At 45.8% G+C, this 20375-nt stretch overlaps 1 protein-coding gene, 1 non-coding gene and 1 pseudogene across 5 annotated transcripts in view; all 3 read left to right on the plus strand.

Moving 5' to 3' along the window:
• The window catches only part of PNLDC1 (PARN like ribonuclease domain containing exonuclease 1), a 247762-nt gene that overhangs the window by 34030 nt on the left and 193357 nt on the right, over positions 1–20375 (plus strand). The window lies entirely within an intron of this gene.
• Positions 568–3682, plus strand: LOC129659937 (cytosolic arginine sensor for mTORC1 subunit 2-like; annotated as a pseudogene).
• Positions 2408–2479, plus strand: TRNAC-GCA (transfer RNA cysteine (anticodon GCA)). The gene has a single exon. It is a non-coding gene; the product is annotated as a tRNA-Cys (tRNA).

Raw genomic sequence — 20375 nt, forward strand, 5'->3', positions numbered from 1 at the left:
TCAGGCAACAATTTAAGAATAATCATACATTCATTCCATTCATTCATGATTAAGTACTGCAGGAGAAAGAACTATTCTTCTCAAGGAAGATCCAAAAGCTATGACATTCACTTTTATTCTAGTTCTCACTTTATTCAACAACATTCCAGTGCTTGGAATGACAGGACAAAGCTACTATGAAACATATCTAAAAGCAGGAGGAACATAAGGAAGAGTTGGATCTTATTTTATGCATCAGGGTGTTCGCCATCATCCCCATGGGAGTGGAGGCCATTGAGTCATCAAATTCTGAAAATGCATATTGCTTTTAAAACCAAAAACAAGCTTTAATTTGCAGTCTCTTTTTAAAAGTATTAATGTGTATCTTTCAAAGTAGGTTAAAAAGCTTATTTCAATGAAAGAAAGGTGGAGAGCAACAATGGCAAATCACACAAGTAGCAACATGCTCCTCTTCGTAAAACACTGAGAATCACTACTTTATACAATAAGTGTGTTTCTGAGAATCCCTCTGTGACTCCTTGACTCGGGTCCTATTTTACCATCAATTACCATGATTATTTCAGATCGATGGGCTGCTGCATTCAATCAGACAATCAGCAGTGTGCCATCTCCCTGCCAGGTCCCGATGGGTCAGTGAGTCAAGCAAAGTAAGTGCTGAACAGGCATTGCTCCTGTCCAGAAAGTATGTCTCATGATACCAGCAGAATCCTAAGTCCATGGTGAGTGTCAAAAGTAGTGACTGCTTGGCAGAGCCCCGCTTTGAGAAAGTCTCATCAGAGTCACCCTAAAAGTATCCTTCCACGAGGGTGAAGCTGTCGGCTTCAGTGTGACTTGCACAGTTCTCCAAGGCAGGCTCCACCTCCAGGATCAGACCATAGAGTTTTGACAGGGAGCTTTGGTCCTAAGGATGTTCTTGAATCTGAGGAAGATGGCCAGGATCTGAAAACCCTAGAGGGCAGGTAAGATGGCGACTAATGGCAGTTGATAGGCTCTGAGGCTGGCAAAATTATCTGTTGAATGAATCCCTTTGACTGCCTGGATCACAACAAATTGTGGAAAATTCTTCAAGAGATGGAAATACCAGACCACCTTACCTGCCTCCTGAGAAATCTGTATGCAGGTCAAGAAGCAGTAGGTAAAACCGGACATGGGACAACAAACTGGTTCCAAATTGGGAAGGGAGTACGTCAAGGCTGTGTATTGTCACCCTGCTTATTTAACTTCTATGCAGAGTACATCACGTGAAATGCTCTGCTGGATGAATCACAAGCTGGAATCAAGATTGCCAGGAGAAATATCAATAACCTCAGATATGCAGACGACACCACTCTGACGGCAGAAAGTGAAGAGGAGCTAAAGAGCCTCTTGATGAGGGTAAAAGAGGAAAGTAAAAAAGCTGGCTTAAAACTCAGCATTCAAAAAACTAAGATCATGGCACCTGATCCCATCACTTCATGGCAAATAGATGGGGGAAAAGTGGAAACAGTACGGATTTTTATTTTCTTGGACTCTAAAATCACTGTGGATGGTGACTGCAACCACAAAATTTTAAAAACTCTTGTTCTTTGGAAGAAAAGCTATGAAAAACCTAGACAGCATATAAAAAAGCAGAGACATCACTTTGCTGACAAAGGTCCGTATAGTCAAAGCTATAGTTTTTCTAGCAGTCAGGTATGGATGTGAGGGTTGGACCAGAAAGAAGGCTGAGCACCGAAGAATTGATGCCTTCCTACTGCGGTGCTGGAGAAGACTCTTGAGAGTCCCCTGGACAGCAAGGAGATCAAACCAGTCAATCCTAAAGGAAATCAACCCTGACTATTCATTGGAAGGACTGATGCTGAAGCTGAAGTTCCAATACTTTGGTCACCTGATGCGAAGAGCTGACTCACTGAAAAAGCCCCTGATGCTGGGAAAGATTGAGGGCAGGAGGAGAAGGGGGCGACAGAGGATGAGATGATTGGATGGCATCAACAACTCAATGGACATGAGTTTGCAAAAACTTGGGGAGATAGTGAAGGACAGGGAAGGCTGGCATGCCGCAGTCCATGGGGTAACAAAGAGTTGAACACAACTTAGTGACTCAACAAACAAAGCAAACAAAACATACTGTGACATCCTTTGTAGCAAAAGATCTTTTTGCTAAAATGACATCACCTCCAGGGGCCTGTAATTTTGGTAAATTCTGATTCCTAGGAATAATATATTTCATATCTACTGAACTTTCCACGATGACCAAGAGCTTTCAACACTGCGGTTTAGGAAACTGGAACTTCAGAACATGTACCAACAGCATCTTGGCTTGAATGCCAGCCAAGGACTCTCTGCCCAAAGGTGGGATCAGTCAAGACTTGAGAAATCAGGATATTAACTACCACTTATTTGTGCTCACTATGTGCTATATCGGGCTTCCCTGGTAGCTCAGATGGTAAAGCATCTGCCTGCAATGCAGGAGACCCGGGTTCGATCCCTGGGTTGGGAAGATGTGCTATATTAAATTGTATCAACATCATCTTATCAAATCTCACAATGACCTTACATGGTAAATATTGTTATCCCCATTTTAGAGATGATGAAACTGAGGCTCAGAGACGTCACCTGCTGCTAAGCAGTGGAACTAGGACGTGATTGCTTGTTCAGCTCCAAAACCCACACTCCAAACACCTGCTCCCTCAGCGGCAAGTTGCCAGCATTGTCAAGGAGAGTATCCCACTCTTCACCTACAGCCTGATCAAACTTGCCTTCCCGTCCTCCGAGACCAGGTGCAAGTTCTTCAGTCTGACCAAGACGCCAGAGGATTACACCATCATTGTCAATGAGGAGGGCTTCCTGGAACTGCCCTCCTCAGAACACCTGGGTGTGGCCGATGCCACCTGGCTGACCCTCAATGTGGTGTCCAGGGCGGCAGCTTCTCCAGTTTCCAGCCCACCAGCATGACCAAGATCATCAAGTCAGTCATTGCCCCACTGGCTGATCAGAACATCTCTGTGTCCACGCTGTCCACCTACCAGATGGACTTCATCCTGGTGCATGAGTAGGACCTGCCCTTCATCACCCACACTTTGTCATCAGAGTTAACCACCCTGCACGTCATCAATAGCGAGACGCTGGCAGCTGAGAACCTTGGCATTACACACTGCTTCATGAAACCCAAGCTGGTCCAGAGGCCCGTCATCCACCCACTGTCCACCCCAAGCAACAGGTTCTGTGCCACCAGCTGGACTCTGACATACCGCCCACTGTTGCCACACTCCTTATGGACGTCACGTTCTACTCCAGTGGACTGAAGGACCCCCTGGTGTCCTCCGGCGATAACTGTGGCCACATCCGCTTCTTCTCCTTCTCCCCGATAAAGAGCTACATCTCCCTGGTGAGGGACAAGCAGACCCAGCAGAGGTTTCCTAGTAATTTGTTGTTCACGAGTGCATCTGGGGGGCTCTGGAAGATGGTGAGGATTGGAGGACAGGCCCTGGGATTTGATAAGTGCTTCAAAGTGGCCTGGATCTCCGAGCCTTTGGCCGCCGCAGACATCCCAACCTACTACATCAGCACCTTCAAGTTCCTCCACACACTGGTGCCGGAAGAAAACATCAGCGCCCTGAAAGTCAGCCAAGCAGAAAAATATGGAGGGCCTCTTTTGTTCCTCCCCTTCATTGCCCCCAGGCCTGGGCCCACCCTGCCCTGAAGACTCTTGCAGTGTTTCTCAAAAGACTAGAAAATTGGCCCCGCTGCCCCCAGAGGATGGGTCTCTAGGAGACACCCTCAATGGCTGGGACCCAAGCCAAGGCTTCCCCATGCCTTCCTGCCTTCCTGGAGTCCCCAGATCCTCCAGTGAGACCCCCACCTCTTCCCCCACCCCAGAAAATGATGTCTGGGGCCCAGGGAGTTGTAAGCCCAGCCACCTTCTCATCTGGCCTCACCCAGGGCTGGGGTAGGGGGGGCGTTGGTAGATGCCGAAGGAAGCTGGGGTACCAATTCTCCTGTCATCTTGGGGGCTGGCTGAGCAGGACAGAGTTCATGGAGCCCAGGAAGGCCCTTGTGAGGGCAGGGGCTCTGGATCCTGTGTTTGCTGGTGTCTGGTTCCATCAGCTCTGGGCTGGTTCCTGCAGACTGGAGGCCAGTGGATGGTGGTGTGCTGGTGAGGCTCCCAGGGAGCCCCCGGCGGAGGCAGGGGGAGCTGATCTGGGCAGGGACCCCAGCCACCCAGAACCTTGCCTGCCAATCATAGGCCCTGTGCCCCAACTCCCAGCAAGACTGCCAAGGGGGTCCTGTCCAGACCTTCCCCACCACAAGCGCTCATCCTCAGGGCAACAGGGTTCCCTAGAGACCCAGCAGTCTGGAGCACAAGCTCCTATGCCCTCTCCTTTCCCTGAACCCTCCTGGGGCTGGCAGAGCTTGGTTCTCCCCAGGTGGGGGCATCCCCAGCATTCTGGGCTGGGGTTTCCTCAGCTCACCCCCACCTCCCCAGCAATCGACTAGACTGGCCCAGGGCTCCCCCGTTGTCCTGCCCTCCTCTCCCTGCCCCACTTGTGGGGGAACATGGAAGGCCTCTACCCCCCAACTCACCTGCCCACGCACCCCTCAGTCCAAGGGCCATGGCGTTCATGAGTCCTTGACCATGGAAGCAGCTTATTTAAGCCTTAATAGAGAAAACCGTACCTTGATGTAGTTTCCCATTTAATGTATTTGCACCCAGGCTGTGGTTGGCAGTGGGTTCAGGGCACAGGACCTACTGAGCCTGTCGGGGCCCAAAGTATGACATCACTTGGTTGACATCTGTGGCTCCAGGGACAACCATGAGAACTGAAGCTGCTTCCAGGGCTTTCCCTTCAGAGCAGGAAGCTGGAAACAGAGGTCAGTTACGATCCAGGGGTCCCTGGGGCACCCCACACAGGGCTGGCAAGGCAGAGTGGTTCTGAGCATCAGAGGAAGGTTCCCATGGGCCACGAGGAGGTGGACAGGCAGATGGCAGGCCAGCCCCCACCCAGAGAATGGGGGGACCCCTGTGTCTCCTCTCCAGTGGGTGGTGTTTTCTGAGTGAGCAGGACTGGCAGAGTCCTCCTCGGTGACCAGACATCTGCTGACACGTGCTGTCCCTGAGAAGCTGGGAGGAGAAGGGCCATTCTCTTGACTGAGTGAAGCCCCCTCACCTCCTCTCCAGGCCACATAGGACCCTCTGAGCCCCGGAAACCCACCCGGTGGGGGAGCTGTGTGTCTGAATCCTTACAGATGTTCAGAGCCCAACCACTGATTCAGAACCCATGTAGTTGGATTTTTTGTTGTTGTTGTTGTTTTTAAGTGAAGTCATTTTGCACAAAAGTCCAGAAACACCCAAAAATGTCAACTGTTTGCTGGTTCCAAAACCGGGGTGACCACGTGGGCAGGGCAGCCCTTCACGTCCTGAGCCCCTTTTTGTCCCTGGAAGGCCTTGATTTTTATGTGGTGTGCACCCTCCAGTGACCCCAAGTCACTCCCCCACCTCTCCTCTCCGCAGAGCAAGTGTGTGGGCCCCGTGACCCCCAGAAACAGTGTATATGTCCTATACACCCTAGGACATATATTGTACACACATATAGATACCTGTGTTTTATGTTGATATAGATATATACTGTAAATAGCATATATACTTGAGCACTATATATGTTAATATATATTTTAAAAAGCAACAAACAGCTGTTCTCATGTAACCAACACTGCCAGTTGCCCTCTAACTCCCATTACCCACCTCTTTCATACTTGCATAACCCGAGTTGTATATTAATCTGATACGAGCCAGCACCACTTCTCAAGATTCAAGTAAAGCATCATTGGTCTCTGAGAGAAATGAACGTGAGCTACAAATGCAAGCCACATGCATAATTTCATATTTTCTCGTAGGCACTCTGAAAAAAAGTGGTATAAGAGAAAAATCAATTTTTATAATCTGTTTTAATTAGTCCAATATACTTAAAATATTATCATTCAATATGTTATCAATTTTAAAATTATAAATGAAAACAAAATATAAATATAAGGACACTAAAAGTGTGGGAGAAACCCAAGATTTGAGGGCAGAAGAAATGAAAGAATGGAGTTGTGATTTACTGAGGTAGGGCAACTGGAGGAAGGGCAGATTTGGGGCAAAGAAGACATCAAGAACTCAGTTTTGATGCACTGTTTGAGATGCCAATCAGACATTGCATAGTCAAGCTAGATTTGTGGATTTACAAGGTGGATTTATGAGTCTGGAGTTTGGTGGGGAAGTCCAAGTTGGAGGTCTAACATGGGCAATCATTAGCACATGAATGAATTTTAAAGCAGTGAGATGGGATAAGCTCATCAAGAAAGAGAACAAATAGAGAAGAAAGGTTTGAGGACTGGCCTCAGGGTATTTCAATATTCGAAGTCCAAAAAACCCAGAAGAATCTCAAAAGGAGACTGAGGAGCAGTGTCAGCGTTACAGGAGGGGAACAGAGGAGCCAAGAAAAAAAGTGTTTCAGAGCAAAAGGGCTGATCAACTACATCAAATGCTGCTGATGAGTCAGGAAAGGAAAATCACCCACTGGGTCTGCCAGCACATCAGGAATTCTGCTAAGAGGAGCTCCCGTGGAGGAGAGGGTGGTAAAGTCCACTCATGCTCCACGTCAGGGAAACAGAACTCAGAGCCACAGGGAGATAGCACCTCACACCTGTCAGACTGGCAGTTGTCAAAAAGTCAAGAAATAACAATTGTTGGCAAGGGTGCAGATAAAAGGGAATCCTTGTGCACAGTTGGTGGGGAGGTGGTGCAGCCACCATGGAGAACAAAACGGAGATTTCCCAAAAAATTAAAAAGAGAACTACCATATGATCCAGCAATTACACGCCTGGGTATTTATCCAAAGAAAACAAAAACCTAACTCAAAAAGATACATGTGCCTCTCATGTTCAATGCAGCATTATTTACAACAGCCAAGACATTGAAACAATATGTGTCCATCAATAGATGAATGGATTTGAAAATGTGGCATACATTTAAAATGTGGATTTTTAAATGTACCAACATAAGAGTTGGACCATAAAGAAAGCTGAGCACTGAAGAATTGATGCTTTTGAATTGTGGTGTTGGAGAAGACTCTTGAGAGTCCCTTGGACTGTAAGGAGATCCAACCAGTCCATCCTAAAGGAAATCAGTCCTGACTATTCATTGGAAGGACTGATGCTGAAGCTGAAGCTCCAATAATTTGGCCACCTGATGCGAAGAGCCAACTCACTGGAAAAGACCCTGATGCTGGGAAAGATTGAGGGCAGGAGAAGAGGGCGACAGAGGATGAGATGGTTAGATAGCATCATCGACTCAAAGGACATGAATCTGAGCCAACTCCAAGAGATAGTGAAGGACAGGGGAGCCTGGCATGCTGCAGTCCATGGAGTCTCAAAGAGTTGGACACGACTTGGTGACTGAATAACAACAATACGATGGAATATTAACTGTAAAAAGAAGGAAATCTTTCCATCTGCAACAAAATGGACGGACCTTGAGGGTGTTATGCTAAGGGAGATGTCAGACGGAGACCAATAGCAGATGATCTCACGTATGTACAGAATCAAAAACAAAACAAACAGCAAATTCCCACTGGCTGTCTATTTCACACACTGTATCGTAGATTTCCATGTTACTCTCTGCATGCTGTATGACTCAGGGAACTCAAACAGGGGCTCTGTGACGATCTAGAAGGGTGGGATGGGGAGGAAGATGGGAGCGGGGGTCAGGAGAGAGAGGACATGGGTGTACCTATGGCTGACTCTTGTTGATGTATGACAGAAAACCACAAAATACTGCAAAGCAATCATCCTTTAATTAAAAACAAAAAGGAAAAGCCCAAACTTGTAAATAAAAGATTGGAGGTTTTCAGAGGCAAGAGGTGAGGGGTGGGCAAAATGGGTGGAGAGAATCACAGTGTACAAACTTCCAGTTATAAAATAAATGTCATGGGAGTGTACTGTCCAGCATGGTGACTATAGTTAATAACACCCTGCTGTATATTTGAGACTTGTTAGTACATCTTAACAGTTCTCATCACTATGGCTGACTCATGTTGTATATGGCAGAAACCAACACAACACTGTAAAGCAAGTATCTTTCAATTAAAAATAAAAAGTCATTTTTAAAAAGTTCTCATCACAAGAAAAGTATTTGCAACTATGTGTGGCTATGGATGTTAACTAGATTTATTGTGGTGATCATTTATCAACACATAAAAATATCAAATCATGTTGTTCTGATATAACTAACACAATGTTATATGTTGGTTATTGCTCAGTATTTTTTAAAACCTGATTGGAGAAGATTCAAAAGAAAATTGAAGGAACAGAAGAAGAGTTAGTAAGTAGGGAAACCATCTGAAGCAGTTTTGCTATAAAAAAGAGAAACAGTTCTTTTAGTGTAGATGTTTCAGGGTTGTTGTAGGTGCTTCCTTGTGTGAGTATCGTTCAGTGGAGTGGAAATATCATTTTGAAGAAAGGAAAAGATGAGAGTGACACAAGGGAAATTCTTAGGTGGGAGAGGCAGCAGTACACAGTTTGAGAAAGTGAGATGAAGATAGGAATACAGAAGCTCACCCGGGATCTCCTGTTATGTAAAGCTATACATGTCCGACATGATAGACATGAGTTTGAGCAAGCTCCGGGAGTTTGGTGATGGACAGGGAAGCCAGGCATGCTGCAGTCCATGGGGTTGCAAAGAGTCAGACAAGGCTGAACAACTGAACTGAACTGATACATTTTAATGTTTGTTGTTGTTCGGTCGCTAAGTCACGTCTGACTCTTTGTGACCCCATGGACTGTAGCACACCAGGCTTTCCTGTCCTTCACTATTTCCCAGAGTTTTCTCAAACTCATGTCCATTGAGTCGGTGATGCCATCCAACCATTTCATCCTCTGTCATCCCCTTCTCCTCCTGCCTGCAATCTTTTCCAGCATCAGAGTCTTTTCCGATGAGTCTGTTCTTCACATCAGGTGGCCAGAGTATTGGAGCTTCAGCTTCAGCATTAACCCTTCCAATGAATATTCAGAGCTGATTTCCTTTAGGATTGACTCGTTTGATGTCTTTGATGTCCAAGGAACTCTCAAGAGTCTTCTCCAGCGCCACAATTCAAAGGCATCAACTAAGTGATGTTATTTGATTTTTCAGTTGTCTACAGGCAAAACAACATCCTAGTAGAAACATTTTACCAGGAGACCCTAAAGGAGTTTACCAAGTGACTTATATGATCGGTAAAGACATGGGCTTTGAAAGCCAATAGACCAATAGGCAAAGCAGAGATTTAGGACCTTCAGAACAGTGAGACTCTCAGCTGCCCTGGAAGCCACAAATTGAAGCTCAGAATAAGAGGGCTTCCAATACTTTAAGAATGTAATAATTTAACTCTGCTATCCATTTGTCCTACGCTGATGACTCTCTCAATAAAAACCAAGGGCTGGACCTCTCCCAGAAAGCACATTCATCCTATTCTGAGGTCATTCCCCTGGAGTAAGGAGCTCCCTTGGAAATGGATGTGTTTTTTGGCAGGAGAGAGCAGGAAAGAGTCCCAGATTCTATTCAGTAGACGTCCCCTGACTCCTACCTAAGCTCAGCCGAATTTCCAGGAGGTGGGAAATAGAAGTCAGTTTTAAGGATAGAGAAATGAAATGCCATAAGGGGAAGTTAAGGGCTCTGCGTTCATGATCCTGACGTGTGGGTGGGATTTTCCCCACATCGCCAAGTGATGTTCCGTGACACCAACTGGGGTCCTACAAATGAGCTCCATTCTGACACCATCTATCCGCAGAGAGCATCAGGTTCTGCAGGTAAAGGGCTCAGACCCCAAGCACAAGCCCAGGTTGTTACCTGTGCTTCTGATTGGCTACAAGTTGGAGGTTCAAACCATCCCCTCCAACTCAAAAACAAACACTGCAGCAGTTTCCCGTGGCTCATAGAAAGTGAAACTCCACGCACAGCCTCCCAGCTCCTTCCTACACTGCAGTCCCGCCCCCTCCCCAGCCATGGTGCCTCAGCCCCTCTGTCCTTTTTCTGTCCTTCACACACACCACGTGCCCTTCCCTTCGTCTGACACACTTCTCCCTCCATCCTGCCTCCTTTTCTCTGCTTGAACCTCATTTTCACTCAGAACCTTCCTAACATCCCTGAGCGGGTTACATCCCCATCCTGTGTTCTCATTAAGTGGTGTGTGTCTCTTTGCTGCAGACACTGTTTGGGGTCCTGTTGGGCTGACATGATCAATACCCAAGAAGGCATTATACTCCCACCACCAGGCACAGAAGAGGTAATTGGTCAGGATGGGCTGAATAAATGATATAAAGATGAAATGTGCATCAGAGTAGTTCTCTGCAGTCTACAGAGTGCTTCTGCACAGAGTATCATGTGACCTTACAGCTTCACTTTGAAGGCAATGTTAGCACCACCGTTCTGTAGATGACAAAGCTTAGTTTCCTTAGATTTAGTTCTGTTTTACTTTCCTGTGATTTTGTAAAATGCTATTCCATTATCCCTGCTCTAACCTTTACTATTTCTGGTCTTGCCTTTTTTGATTTTGCTCAGTTGCTCTTTTCCTTCTTAAACTGGAACTCAGCTGACTGATTTAACAAACTTTTTTGTATACATTTAAAGCCAGAAGTTGCACTCGATATATTGCCTTAGCTATAATACATTCCACAGTTTTGGCTAGTGTTTTTGTTGTTAGTTCAAAATATTTAAATTCCCCCATTAAGACATTTTCTTTGCTCTAGGAATCATTTAGAAATCATATTTGATTTGACTTTTAAAATGCTTATACACAAAAACTTTAGGGGATATCTTTTTAGCTGTTGCTCTCAAAAAATTGCTATAGTTTGGTCAGACTTTTTATTATTGATTTCTTTGGTTTTGTTGTGATCTCCCTTATGGTCAAGTATGTAACCAATTATTGTAAATGTTGCATGAGTTGCTTGAAGCCTCAGCGTTACACTGGGTGGCCCACTTGGATGGGAGACTCTAGGACTTAGTGTGCCTGATATTTCTCTTGAGAAACTTAGGTTTATAAAAGCTTTTGCTTTTTGCTTCCTTTCTTTTTTAAGTTTATTTTATTGAAGTATAGTTGATTTGCAATGTTGTGTTAATTTCTACTTTTTCTACAGCAAAGTGATTCAGTTATACATATCTATGTATACGTTCTTTTTCGTTTTCTTTTCCATTATGGCTTATCACAGGATACTAAACATAGTTCCCCATGTTGTACAGTAGGCCCTTGTTGTGTATTGACTCTGTATAGAATAGCTTGCATCTCCTAACCCCAACCTCCCAATCTTTCCCTCCCCCGACCTTGGCAACCACCAGTCGGTCCTCTGTGTCTGTGAGTCTCTTTCTGTTTCACAGGTAAGCTCATTTGTGCCGTATTTTAGATTCCACATATACGTGATACGGTCTTTGTCTTTCTCTTTCCAACTTAGCGTGAAAATCTATAGGTCCACCCATGTTGCTTGTGCTTCCTTTCTAATCACTGTAATAAAATGGAATGTGTTCCTGCTGATATTAGTACATTTTTTGAGTCATTTGTGCCATCCACTGTGTTAATCTCCTGCTTTACGAACATAATCTTAGTTAACTCTTACCGCATCCTGAGAGGGTATCTTTTATTAACGCAGCCATTGTACAGACAAGCATACATGGCACTCAGCGGTTAACCCGCCTTCCTAAGGCAACTCCACAGCAGAGCTGTTTCTCATCTGGGTTTACACGACTCCCACGGCTGCACATTTAAGGAGAACATGCTGAACCAAGGGAGTGAGCTGCCACGTCTTGCTGGGGAATTAGGTAATCCCTGCCCCTCCAACTAAATGAATCTGAGCCCTTCTAGGCCACGGACAACTCAGAGAAAAGACACATGTGATTCCAGCAGGGTCTGTTTTCCTCTGCTTGGTTTTACAACAGCAAACTACCTTCTCCTGATCCTGTTATGCTATGCTGTGCTAAGTCGCTTCAGTCGTGTCCGACTCTGTGCGACCCCATAGACGGCAGCCCACCAGGCTCCCCCATCCCTGGGATTCTCCAGGCAAGAACACTGGAGTGGGTTGCCATTTCCTTCTCCAGTGCGTGAAAGGGAAAAGTTAAAGTGAAGTCGCTCAGTTGTGTCCAACTCTTAGCGACCCCATGGACTGCAGCCCACCAGGCTCCTCCATCCATGGGATTTTCCAGGCAAGAGTACTGGAGTGGGGTGCCATTGCCTTCTCTGCCTAATCCTGTTAGTTGGGGTTAAATCAAGTTTCAATTACACATTAAAATCAGAAGCGGTGTGGGTGCTAGGATGAGAGAAGCGGGGCAGGAGCCCTTTAGAGCTCCAGTCTGATGGCCCCTCACTGCACCCAGCGACTCCCTTCACCTTCCAAGCAAGGGGACTCTGCCCTACGTGGGCCATGAGAGGAGGAACCAGCATCTTCTCTGTTTTAAAATGTAGCCAAGCCAGGGTGGCCTACAGTGAGATATAGATATAATAACGTTATTAAGACAGAAACAGGAAGCATACGAAAAGAGAAAAATCAGTATACCAAGAACTTGGCTCCACCATTTATCAGCTGTGTGTCCTTGAGCAAGTCTTAACCTCTCTGGGCCTTCAATTCCCCACATGTAAGATAGAGATAGCAATGGTATCCACTTCACAGGATGTTATGGTGATTAAGTGAGTAAATATACACAGAACACTGAAGGCAGCATCTGGCACATGACAATGGCTACATAAATGTTAGCTACTATTATGTTGGTTTCCCAATAAAAGAGACACTAGAGCGATGAATAAATTTATATCTAAACTATGCATTTTGGAAGCTCTTTCCCAAGGGAAAAACTGCCAGGCATCAAGATGGAAACTTGAATAATATTTGTGTTTTCAGTGAAGTTTCTGATGGGCCAAAACAAGATGCTGAAAGTTTGTGTTCTGAAGCTGAAACTTTTCCTGTATTTGAATAATTCTTGACATAAACTTGGAATCCTATGTGAACACACAAAACTATTTTTAGTCATTAATTGACAGAGACTTAATGTGGTCATGTCAACACCATTTTTTTTCCCAAATAATTTTCCTGCCACAATTTAAGCTAGAAACTGGCCAGTTGGAGGGCACTCATGCTTCCCTCAACTGAGTGACTTCACTTTCACTTTTCACTTTCATGCATTGGAGAAGGAAATGGCAACCCACTCCAGTGTTCTTGCCTGGAGAATCCCAGGGACGGGGGAGCCTGGTGGGCTGCCATCTATGGGGTAGCACAGAGTCGGACACGACTGAAGTGACTTAGCATGCTTCCCTCATAGTTCAGTTGGTAAAGAATCCACCTGCAATGCAGGAGACCCAGCTTCAATTCTTGGGTTGGGAAGATACGCTGGAGAAGGGATAGGCTAAGCACTCCATTGTTCTTTGTGCTTCCCTTGTGGCTCAGCTGGTAAAGAATCCACCTCCAATGTGGGAGACCTGGGTTCAATCCCTGGGTTGGGAAGATCCCCTGGAGAAGGGAAAGGCTATCCACTGCAGTATTCTGGCCTGGAGAATTCCATTTCTGGGCTCCAAAATCACTACATATGGTGACTGCAGCCATGAAACTAAAAGACGCTTACTCCTTGGAAGGAAAGTTATGACCAACCTAGATAGCATATTCAAAAGCAGAGACATTACTTTGCCAACAAAGGTTCGTCTAGTCAAGGCTATGGTTTTTCCTGTGGTCATGTATGGATGTGAGAGTTGGACTGTGAAGAAGGCTGAGTGCCGAAGAATTGATGCTTTTGACCTGTGGTGTTGGAGAAGACTCTTGAGAGTCCCTTGGACTGCAAGGAGATCCAACCAGTCCATTCTAAAGGAGATCAGTTCTGGTTGTGCTTTGGAAGGACTGATGCTAAAGCTGAAATTCCAATACTTCGGCCACCTCATGTGATGAGTTGATTCATTGGAAAAGACACTGATGCTGGGAGGGATTGGGGGCAGGAGGAGAAGGGGACGAGAGAGGATGAGACGGCTGGATGGCATCACTGACTCAATGGACGTGAGTCTGAGTGAACTCCGGGAGTCGGTGATGTACAGAGAGGCCTGGCGTGCTGCGGTTCATGGGGTCACAAAGAGTCAGACACGACTGAGCGACTGATCTGATCTGATCTGATGGATCGCAAAAAGCTGGACCCAATTGACTTTCACTTTCAGGTAGTTAGTGGTTCATCAACGAGATTTAATTTGACACCTTCCCTAGAGCAGACCCACCCAACTTTGGAGATAACTGGAATGCAATCTTCTATACATTTTTAATCTTTTTGACTGTTTTTCTCCTTCTATATAATTGAAGGGCCACTTACATGGTAAAATGATATTACACAGGAAAACCCCATGGACAGAAGAGCCTGGTGGGCTACAGTCCATGGGATCGCAAAGAGTCAGGCATAAGTTAGCGACTAAAGAACAACAATTAAGATTCCCCCCAGCACAGTGCCCAGCTCTGAGCAGGCGCTTGAGAGCTAGGTTTCCATCCTTCCCTTTCTTCACAGGTCGTGACCTCTGCTTTGAGGGGCTCACCACCCTCAACCCTGTGGTCAGGGCGAAAGCTTAGGGGGCTGCAGGGCTTGACTGAGCTCTGACCCCCACTGAGGCCTGGGTAGAGCGTCAGCGTGTCAGGTGGGTTGTGGGACCCGGGAGTGCCTAAACTGATGGCGGATTCAACAAGGGGGAGGTGGTCCGAGCCCCTCTCAGGAGGGTCTGCCCTGGGGAGTGGGAGCGGGGCAGGGAGCGGGGTCTGAGGCAGCAGAGGCTCCTCAGGGAAGTTCTGAAGTGTTGTCTAGAGACAAAATCGCCCCTCCCGCGGCTTCCTTACTGTTGTTTCTAATTAGTTCCATGAATCTGTCAGGGTCGCTGAGGTTACTTTGAAAGGAAGCATGGAGAAGTGGGTGGCTTTCCTCTCCCATTGTCGGGTGACTAATAAAGCCGTCTTGTTTTGTTTTCTGGCCTGGGACTCTGTGAACATTTTAAGAAAGAATAGAGAGCTTTTCAGAGAACCCAAAGCCTCTGTTCTGGAACTCCCCGGAGGACGGCACCTCCGCAGCTCTCTCCCCCGCCCCGCCAAATGAGAAAACAAGAACACTGCTGGACTCAAGTCCATGTTCACGGACGCGCTGACGTGCTGACGTCATTCGTGCGCTTTAAAGCCCGACCTGAAAACTCCTCCGAAAATGGAGCCAACAGCCCGTGTGTTCACTTTGGTCATTGGACGAAAACAGAAAAGGAGCATCTTCTGTTGAAATGAAGCCCTGTAAGCCCCAGGTGCCTCACCGGATGGAAGATCCTTAAGCCGGAGCTGTGGTGACTCAAGAAACCCAGGAAACCACCAAAGTTGGGAGGAAAATTCAACAAACCTGAAGGTGAAGAACAGCCCCACGAAAGACCTTCGTGGTATCAGTATATTAACTGAGACCCTCTAATAAGCAAACATTAAAATGTGAAGTTCTAAAATGATAAATTCATAAATACTAAGTAATGCTGCTGTCTACCTTAAATGTTTCAGGTAAACATTTAAAATGTTTATTTTTTTTTTGAAAATAAAAGTAAGAATATCTGGGAAAAACAACAACAACAACTAACAGCCCAATACTTTAGCGCCCGCCTGGGAGGACCTCTCAAAAGCTGAGCAGGACTGAGGCAGCATTGCCCGAATCCCCAGAATTTTCCTTAACCTCCTGGTTGGGGTACAGAACGTAATTTGTGGGTCTGGAAAGACATACACGCTCATGTCGCAGTGAGAATTTCATCTAATCATTCATAGGTAGAGGATCTGTTGTCCAGTCACTCAGTCGTGTCCAACTCTTTGTGACCCCATGGACTGTAGCATGCCAGGCTTCCCTGTCCTTAACCTCATGATTGTCAAAGACCGACTTCAAATTAAATGAATCCACTGCTACAAAAACCACTGTCTTCTGGTTCAAAAATTCCTTTCTTCATTGTCAATTTCTAGTTCATCATTACTTGTTCTCTAATTGATCACTTGAAATCACTGGATTTAGAAGTTTGATTTTGACCAATCAACAATGTCTTTAAAAAGTATGGCTTTAATTGTTCCCTTACTTTCAAAAAATGCCATCACACACTGAGGGTGTCATTCATTCAACAAATATGTCTGCGTGCATCTATCACATTTTGCAGGAGACTGTATTAAGAAGAGTCATTAAACAAATCACAAGCACCTGAAAAGTTCAGTAACGAGGCCAAACAATTAACACAGGGTGAACGGTCAGAAATCTATGTTTAATTCATAAATAACACTCAGAAAGCACAGCCTGAGTTCAGCACAGAGAACCCGCAAGGTTGTCTGGAGTGGGCCAGAAGTCTTGTGAGAGAGATCAATCTGGATTTGGGCCTTTAAAAATAAGGAAAAGTTGGAAAATCTTAGCGGCTAAAAGAAGACATTTCAGAACAGAAAAATTATGTGAATAAAAGCTCGAAATCTGAGCAGTGTTGAAAAAGTTTCTTAATGGAAAGTTCCGTAGCCTGATACCAGAACCAACCAGCGATGGAATTAATGGGAAGAACGTATCCCTACCTCATCTCCTCTGCTGCTTCACTGCTGCCCTGGGCCCTGGCACACAGGGTCAGTGATGTAATTTGCCAAACTCAACGCAAAATGAAAATGCACAGCCCAATGGGGTGGGGAAGCGAAACTCCCCTTTCCTTGGGCCCATCACACCAACGCACAAGGAATGGATGACCCCAAGGAATTGCAACCTCTGCACAGGATGTGCTGGGCCCCTGGACCAGGAGCAGGTGAGAGGCCCCTGCCAAAGCCAGGTACAGCCAGCCTAAGACAAGACAACTAACAGCCCAAGCCTAAGGCATGCAGTGGTGACTGCCCCAGATGCCATGGGGCCTGCACTTGACTCTGACCTTCCTGGGCCCACAGGCAGGCCCTGACAGGAGTGGAAATGGAGCCTGGGCCTCCCCACCAATACCCCTGGGCAGAAGGCAGCCGGGGTCCTACGCAGGTGTGTGGGCAAGGGGGAAGTGGAAGATCAAGGGAAGGGGGAAGACCAAGTCCTCAGGGAGCTGGGTGCAAGCAACTAAAAGCACAACTAAAAGAAATTGCAGTGCAGTCAGCAAATGTGAAGGGTCAAGTTATACTGTGAGTGACATATTCTGGTTCTGCTTATTCCCCTGCACCCAGAGACCACCAGGACAGTGACTGTCCTAGCCTGGCCGACCCCATGCTGTCACTCTCTAGAAAAACTGTCTACCATTAAGAGACGATGGGCAGAATCAAACCAATTCATCAAGTGACTCAATGTGCAAAATCCAAAATAATAACTTCGAACCTCAGCTCTCCCTGTTATAGCTTATGTAACTATTATTTGTCCCCTCTTTTTATTTAGTCTACTAGGGCAAAAGACCAACTATCATATTTGCCACAGAAAGTCCTTAAGATGAATGAGCATTAATCTTTTTGAGCTATTGCTGTTATATCCTTCCAGTATTGATGCATTGCTTATTTTTTAGATCATTTCACATCTCCCAAGAGAAATTTTGTTAATTCTTACCACACTTAAGAAAATTCTGGGTGATTCTAGCTAAAGATTTCTTAATTTTGTGTATCTTTTCAAAGAACCAGCTCTTGATTTATTTTGTCTTTTTAGTTTCATTTATTTCTGGTGTAACCTTTGTTGTTCCCTTCCATCCACTAACTTTGGACTTTGTTCTTCTTTTTCTAGTCTCTTGAGGTATAACGTTAGGTTGTTATTGGAGATTTTTCTTTTTTCCTGAAGAATTTCCTTTCTTTTATTTTTTTTAATTTTTTTAAAAATTTTTTATTTTTTTTTACTTTACAATATTGTATTGGTTTTGCCATACATCAACATGTATCCACCATGGGTGTACACGTGTAAAATTTACTTTATTGAAGTATAGTTGATTTACAATGTTGTACTGCAAACTGTACTGCAAACTGATTCAGTTATACATATATATACCTTCTCTTTTATAATCTTTTACTTTGTGGTTTATCACAGGATATTGAATCGAGTTCCCTGTGGTATACAGTAGGACCTTGTTGTTTATCCATCCTGTATATAATAGTTTGCATCTGCTAACCCCCAAACTCCCAATCCGACCCTCTTCCTTCCCCATCCCCTTGGCAACCACAAGTCTGATTAACGTCCCTCTTAGAACTGCTTTTGCTGTATTCCACAGTAGGATTCTAGAAGTTGACTCTTTGTTTCAGTTCTCCCAAGAGAATCAAAGGCCTGATAGCTTCCTGAAAGTGGGACAGAGCTTAAACACAAACAGAGACGTCCTGACTCACAGGTCTGGGGTCAGCTGACACAGTTCCAGGAGGAGCAGCTGGAAACACACCTGAAGTCCCCCAGAAGCTGGTCCATTGTGAAAGGCTCTGATGGGTGAGGGTCCCTGGGGGACAGCACAGAACGCCATTCACCCATGAAAACTACAACTCGAGAGTCCAGTGCAGAAATAAGACCTAGCATGGCATGCTAATTTTGCCCTGATTTGTTGCAAAGGCCTGACTGACCTTGCCTGTGTGTGCTCAGTTGCTTCAGTCATGTCTGACTCTTCGTGACCCTACGGACTGTAGCCCGTGAGGCTTCTCTGTCCATGAAATTCTCCAGGCAAGAATCCTGGAGTGGGTTGCTATGCCCTCCTCCAGGGGATCTTCCTGACCCAGGGATGGAACCCAGGTCTCCTGCATCTCCTGCATTGCAGGTGGATTCTTTACTGCTGAGCCACTGGGGAAGCCCCTGACTGATCTTAAAAATACATAAATAGACATATTGGCCATCAGATGCATTATACTCCTAAACAAACCAGATATTTTTCAGTCAATTTTCTGATCCAACCAGGCTGTTTGTCCTTCAGTCTTACATACACAAAGTTTTTCTAAAGGCAATTTGAAATCAAACAGCATTTTCTGTGATGTTTTTCCCCAACTTTTTATTTTTAAAATTTTCAAACTTGGAATAAGATGACAGAATGCCGCAATGACTATCCCTACCCCCTCACCTACATGCACCAGCTGTTACACTTTGTCACGTTGGCTTGGTGGAGCAGTAGTTCACCTTGGAGTCACACAGGATGACCCTTGAGAAGGGTGAGAAGAGCCTCACGCAGGCCAAGATGCTCTGGTTTCATGCCAACAGGTGATTTCTCAGTCGTCAGGTGTCTTGAGACTCTCTAGGCCTCTTTTGGCTAAGGCTTGACTGCTCTTTCTAGATTAAGAAGCAAGAGAGATTAATTGAGGAAAAGTGTGCATTGCACTTACGCAAATGCACTTAAGGGAATGTCAATAAATTCAGTAAACACAAGGACTTCCCTGGTGGTCCAATGGTTAAGAATCTGCCTTCCAGTGCAGGAAACATAGGTTCAATCCTTGGGCAGGGAACTAAGATCCCACTTGCCAAGGGGCAACCAAGCCCACGTGCCACAACTAGAGAAGGCCGGCATACGCACCGCAGTGAAGACCCAGCACAGCCAAAAAGAAAACATTCAATAAACAGAAAAAGAAAGTGAAGTCGCTCAGTTGTGTTCGACTCTTGGTGACCCCATGGACGGTAGCCTACCAGGCTCTACCAGGCTCCTCCATCCTTGGGATTCTCCAGGCAAGAATACTGGAGTGGGTTGTCATTTCCTTCTCCAGGGGCTCTTCCCGACCCAGGGATCAAATCCTGGTCTCCCGCATTGCAGGAAGACGCTTTATCCTCTGAGCCACTAGGGAAGCCCAATAAATAGAAAGTGTATTTTTATTTACTGAAAATCAAATTTCAAGCAAAACATGTCTTCAGTTCAGTTCAGTTCAGTCGCTCAGTCATGTCCGACTCTGCGATCCCATGAATCGCAGCACGCCAGGCCTCCCTGTCCATCACCAACTCCCGGAGTTCACTCAGACTCACGTCCATCGAGTCAGTGATGCCATCCAGCCATCTCATCCTCTGTCGTCCCCTTCTCCTCCTGCCCCCAATCCCTCCCAGCATCAGAGTCTTTTCCAATGAGTCAGCTCTTTGAATGAGGTGGCCAAACTACTGGAGTTTCAGCTTTAGCATCATTCCTTCCAAAGAAATCCCAGGGCTGATCTCCTTCAGAATGGACTGGTTGGATCTCCTTGCAGTCCAAGGGACTCTCAAGAGTCTTCTCCAACACCACAGGTCAAAAGCATCAATTCTTCGGTGCTCAGCCTTCTTCACAGTCCAACTCTCATTTGCATATATCAGATATCCACTCACCAAATGTATATGAAGCTCCTAGCCTTGCCCAGCACTTTTCTGGACTTGGGACGTGGCAGCACAGGCAAGCTCAGACCTCACAATCTTCACCACGGAGGGATGGGGACCAGTGACGATGTAGAACAGAAACGCCACACTGGGA

The sequence above is a fragment of the Bubalus kerabau genome, chromosome 9, assembly GCF_029407905.1.
Source record: "Bubalus kerabau isolate K-KA32 ecotype Philippines breed swamp buffalo chromosome 9, PCC_UOA_SB_1v2, whole genome shotgun sequence".
In the NCBI taxonomy this organism is placed as follows: Eukaryota; Metazoa; Chordata; class Mammalia; order Artiodactyla; family Bovidae; genus Bubalus; species Bubalus kerabau.